Consider the following 6,558-nt stretch of genomic DNA (forward strand, 5'->3'; position numbering starts at 1 on the left):
TCGTGCAATAAGCTCATAACAGTGTCAGGAGGATCTTCAAACAATGTTGAATCCACCCCCCCAAGAGTCTTCCACATTTGGCAAAGAAATCAGCAACTTTATTTAGATTCCGATTTCTATGAGAAAAGACCAGCTACCATTTACGATTAGATAAAGCTTGAATCTATCTAATTTCGGTCTCACCATTTGATGAAGCTACAAATTGTTTGAATTGGTAAGGCATTGTCGCTTTCAGCCTCCATCTTCCAAAATCTCTTTGACCAGGCCAATTGAAGTCCCTCTACAAGTGTTCTCGTTTCCGCCTAGAAAACAGTGGTTCCCGACGACGAATCCCTTGTCAAATTGTTGAGATGCCTGTGTCCACGTCCGTTGAACTGTCCCAGTTAACTTTTATCCAACCAGCGTTGGGCCACAGTGAGTTGAATCCACCAGATCGAAAACTGTTTTACTTGAAAAACTTCTGGCCTATAACACATTGGTCATCAAAATATCCCTACTGTCATTAAAATTAAAATCATTTCGACTTTTCCAAAGCATCCAACAGATAATAGGAAATAAAGAGCTCCAATCGGTGCTCTCGATATTAAACGAGCCGGCATTGTTTAGATTCCAAACTAACCAGTCCTGAGCTACAAAGCACAGTCGAACATAGAGAACATTACGCCTTCTACCAGAAAGCAAACGGACAGTCACGTAACACATGAAGACAAGCCGTCAATATCTTCCCAAACGAGGGTTTTTGCAATTTCAGTTTTCAACTCATTCATCAGCAGCTATGATGAATTTCTATTTTTCTTTCAAATTTTGTTTTAAGTTTTTCTTATTCTTTATTATTCGAAGAAGGGCATACGAAACATTTAGTAAAGTCAAAATTTTGTTTAAATAGTTGAAATTAAAATTAAAATTTTATGATAGTAAAAATATAATTTTATTATTATAGTTTAAATTTTTATAATTTTAAAAAATTAAATTAAAATTTTATATTTTTAAGAGGGATTAAAGTAAACTTTTACTTTTACTAATTTAAAATTTTAAAAATTTTAAGAATTTTAAATGAAAAAGTTTGCATTCTAGGGGAAACACTACACCTTTCCAATTTTGTTTTCATCAATATCTAGCTTTTTGGTTTATCCCCTTTTTTTGGGTTAAAAAGTATAATTTTAAAAAGTAATCCAAATATTTTATATAATATTTATATTGAGTATAGAATTATTTTCTACTGAAATTTATTTTAAACAAATAACATTATATATTAAAATTTATAATGATTATATTTTAATAATATTTAAAATATAACTTTTATATTCAAACTAAATTTTACAAATAATTAATATTATTCCTTAAAAATATTTAAAATTTATATTTTATGTATCAAAATATTAACAATTAGTCACATTAAATTATATTTTATATTCTTATTAAAATATTATAATATTAATAAATTTAAACATTATTTAATGTATATTTTTATTTCACAACATCATATCTAAATGAATATTTTATTTTCTAAAAATATTTTTTAAAATAATATTAAACACTTAAATATTAAATTAAACTTTTTAACAACGTAAATAATTTCTTTTTCACTTTCCAAAAACAAGAAGAAAGTAATCTTTATCTAACGCTTTTTCGATTTCATGAGCGGTGGTTGTGGGTGTTAATTGGATTTTTGTGTAGCTTTTGTGCTTTCAATATTATTGGTTTGGATTGTTGATCAATTTTGCTTGATTCTTAGGGTTTATGCTTCACTATTGATTATTTAGGGTGTTAATTGGTTTACATTTTAATTGATCAAAAAAAGATTAAAGTAATCATGAAGTGTGGTATAGTAATTGTTCACTTTATTCTTTAAATTTATAATCGAGGGTATAATATTCGTTATGAAAATAGAGTATACTAATTGTGTTTATCTTTTTGAATAACGCCAACCGTAAAAAAAATTAATTATTATTATCTGATTATGGAAAAAAGAGAGAGAGAAGGATTATACTTTTTTTTTACATTTTTTTATTCTTTAAACATATATATATATTTCACAGAAGATGGTGTGATCTTCAATATTTGAAGCTAAGATATGCTTCAAAAAGAATCAAAGAATTTCTTTAACATAAGGTTTACTTTATTAAATTTCAAAGGTAAAAATGATATTTCATAAAATAGTATATCGATATTATTTGTTCAACCCTTTAACCAAACAAAGGAAAATGTAATGTATTACTTAAATTCAACATGTCTACCAAGCATTCCACTAAGTATTCCTTATGTTATTTCATAAAATAGTATATCGATATTATTGAAATATTGCATGAAATACAGATTTTAATTTATTATAATTTAAATTATTTTTAACAAATAATTTATTTTAATATATCCGTTTATGATAATTTTATGAAATTATTTTTTTCTTTCTTTTTTTTTATGAATAAAATAGTTATTTACAAAATAACTTACATGGGAAATATAAAATTTTTATTTATATTACTTAGTTAAAAATATGTTTTATTTTATAATTAGTAAAAATAAGATTTTCGCTAACTAATAGTATTGCTTTTTTTTGTATTTATTTATAAATAGATAAGAAATAAAAAATAAAACATGAGACGAAAAAATAAAAATAAATATTTTAAGTACTTTTATGATTCAATAAAATTTTTAATTCTTTTGTTAGTTTAAAGAAGAAAAAATTGCCAAAAATATAAAGAAGAATGGGAAAGAAGGAAAAAGTATTATTACAATATAAATTATAAATTAGTTTAAGATTTTATAAATTATTTTTACTAAATATAGTATTTTAAAGTATGATATAAATTAATGTTTATTTTTGCATTTATTTATATAAAAAGAAAATTTTAAAATTAAAACAATTAAATAATATAATAATCATTATAAATCTAAATTTATTGTAATTTCAAAATAAAATATTATTTATTAATTTTATAATTATTCATGAAAAATTAAAAAAATAAAGGAAGAATGATAATATGTCGCCAGCTGATATATAACAAAATATTAATAGAAGGATTACTGAAACAATTTGGTTGGAATAATATTTTTTTTAACAAAAAAGAGATAGCACTAAGCGATTACAATAATCAATTCATAAATTAAAAAAATCTAGACTCATTACAAACTTCAACCAATAAATCTCTAACTGAAATCGGTAGAATTATAAATAAATGGAGCAAAAATTCCTCTATATCAACACATTTAACTATATGATTCGAAATCTATTTTGATCCCTTGAAATATTTAATTAAAACATCTTAAAATTTAAAAATTAAATCATAATTAGAATTAACCTTTTAAGAAAATCTTTGTTTTCTGAATTTTCTCTTCAGAACCTGATTTCCCTATGCCGAAATTGTTTGGATTTTATTACTTTAAATTTCCAACTTTTACATTTAAAAGTGTTCATAAAAAAAAATTAAAAAAGGGTCACGTGATTTATACGGAATCAAAATTGGTCACGTGATAATATATAGGAAAATATGTGAATTAACAAAATATTTAATCTTTTTTTTTTTTGCAGGCATCTCGTAGTGCTGCCATTATTACTAATATTTTTATTTTTATTTTCGATAATGGACTAAATTCCATAGATCAAAGTCAACAAAATACATGCAAATTTAAATTATTGGAGCATCTTCCTCGTGACAGTGACCTGCAATATTAGCAAGGTAAATAAATTTAACATTCGTCTTGGATTGACTTGTGTCTTAATCTTATATATATATATATATATATATATATTATAAGTTCAAATCCAGGTAGATCCCATGTGGTGAATAAATTTTTTTAAGGTAAATTATTATAGTAAAATAGGTTTTTAGCGCCGTTTTTTTTAGGTTAGTGGTGCTTATAAGCTAAGTTAAAACTATTTGAGGTGTTTTGATAAGCGCTGCAAAAAAACGCGCTATAGATAACGCCGCTAAATTTTGCGACATTTATGTAGAAAAATGCCGCTATAGATGTAACAGCCTAATTTTCAGTTGTGTCGAAACAGTGATTCGAGATCACTAAATCCAACAAATGAGTAGGAAATATTGTTAATTTAGTGAGTATAAGTTAAATGTGAAGTTAGGAAAAATTTTGAAATAGTGAATAGTGTACTAAAAATAAATACTAAAATAATTAGAATCGAAAACGAGGTATCGAGACCTTGAGAATTTTAAATCGAGCCATAAATATTTTTATAAATATTTATGGAGTGTTAATAAGTTAGTATTAAAGTTTCGTCAAGAAATTTTAAAGTATAGTTAATTGAACAAAAAGGACTAAATTGTATCAAATGCAAAATTGTGGGAAATGATTAAATAGCTTAAATGATAAAAGAAAGAGGGTTTAAAAGGCAAATAGACCCAAGGTCTATTTGGGCTGGACGGCAAGAGCATGAAATCAGCAAGAAAATAAGGAGAATTAAGGGCAAAATTGGAAAATTGCAAAATTTACTTGATAAAGCTAGGACTAAAGTGGAATTATCTAGATTTCTCTTTATTTTTCTGCATTATCATCAGCAAAAACGCCATGGAAGAGTTCCCTTAAGCTGGTTTTTCATATTTTTACTTCAAGTAAGTTCAATTCTTGATAATTTCTTGAAATTTTTGTGTTTTTATGACTTTTACAACTAGGTCCACTTGCTGAATTCATTAGTTTTTGATTCTATGAAAGAAATTGAAAGTTGCTATGACTATGTGCTGGAAGTATATGATGATTTGGCATGGAATTAGAGCTTCAAATTGTTTATATGCTGATTTTGTTGAAAGAATTGAATAGAAAGTGAATGTTTGAGACCTAATTGTAAAAGAGTTTGAAGTTAGAGTTTTATGTGGAAATTATGATTTTCAATAGTTATGAAATAACATATAATGTCTAGGAAAAGTATTAATTAAGAAAATTATCTTATTTGAGGGGTTAATTGAGCAAGGACTGAATTGTATGAATTGTGAAATTTGGGGCAAAATGGAAATCAACATTTTGCACTAAAACTGTTTTGGACAGCAGCAGTAGTCTAACTTTTAAAAATCACAAAAAAATTTTAGAAATGGAATTAGAGGATGAATAAAATATGAAATTAAAGCTTATTGAGTCTAGTTTCTTATAGAAAAATTATGTAAGCAATGGAATTGTAAATCATGAGATATGATGAATTTTGTGAGACAAGGTCAGAATGATTTCGGGTTCCCCTGTTTTGACTTTGTAAAATAATCAAAAATTGAATAAAAATAATTATGGGATTAAATTTATATGTTTAGAATCTTGAATGAGTCTATTTTCAAGAGAAATAAACAGAAACATCATTTGAATCCTGTACAAGGAGATAATCAATTTTTAGTGAAGAAGGGTCGGAACTGTCAGACAACAGAACATGGGAGACTTCAATGAATAAACTGTATTAATTGGCCCAACCAAAAATTATGAAATTTTTATGGTAAGAAGATATGTGAGTCTAGTTTTAGGGAAAATTAGTTTACCTCATTTGGAGTTCCGTAGCTTCAGATATAAATAATTTAGTGACTATGCCATGGGTGGATAGCTTGAATATTCACTTAAGTAATTAGTGAAAATTATGGATAAGGTTACTCATAAGTGTGTTATTTATACTAAGGATGTGGATAGAGAGGAGGAGGAAAAATATACATATATATATGAATGACTCGTGTATAAATTGATCACATGCCCGATTATAATCGATAAGTGTTGAATTAGAAATAATATAATGACTTATTTAGAATATTTATTATGAAATTAAGATTATCGTTATAATACAAAAATCGAACTTCTGAGTTTATATGGCTAAATTTTAGTGATCATTTGTTAATTTTATGAATTTCATGATGTGTTATTTCATATGTATTGATGATAAAATCGTGAATAATGTAAAAGCATGAAAATTGAATAAGTAATCAAATTGAGCATTTCAGTTCAGTGACAAGATGAATTGAAGGAAAAGACCATGGTTGGACCATGACAACAAGTGATAAGTGATAGCTTCGGCTACACTTATCTGATCAAGGACAAATGAAAGTGATAAGTAATAGCTTCGGCTACACTTATCTGATCAAGGACAAGTGAAAGTGATAAGTGATAGCTTCGGCTACACTTATCTGATCAATGACAAATAACAAGAGAAAAGTGGTAGCTTCAGCTACTTGATTAGTGAAAAGCGGTAGCTTCTGCTACCTGATCAGTGAAAAGTGGTAGCTCCGGCTACCTGATCAGTGAAAAGTGGTAGCTCCGGCTACCTGATCAGTGAAAAATGGTAGCTCTGGCTACCTGATCAGTGAATAGTGGTAGCTTCGGCTACAAGTGACAAGTGATTTCCGTATAAGACCATATCTGGGATGTGGCATCGGTGTGATATATGCTACTGTATAAGACCATATCTGGGATATGGCATCAGTGAGATATGTGATTCGTGTAAGACCATAGCTGGGCTATGGCATCAATAAGTGATATGTGATTACGTGTAAGACCATAGCTGGGCTATGGCATCGATATATGAATATGTGTAAGACCATAGCTGGGCTATGGCATCATTATCTGAAGATGTGTAAGACC

The sequence above is a fragment of the Gossypium hirsutum genome, chromosome A13 (genome assembly GCF_007990345.1).
Source record: "Gossypium hirsutum isolate 1008001.06 chromosome A13, Gossypium_hirsutum_v2.1, whole genome shotgun sequence".
NCBI lineage: Eukaryota > Viridiplantae > Streptophyta > Magnoliopsida > Malvales > Malvaceae > Gossypium > Gossypium hirsutum.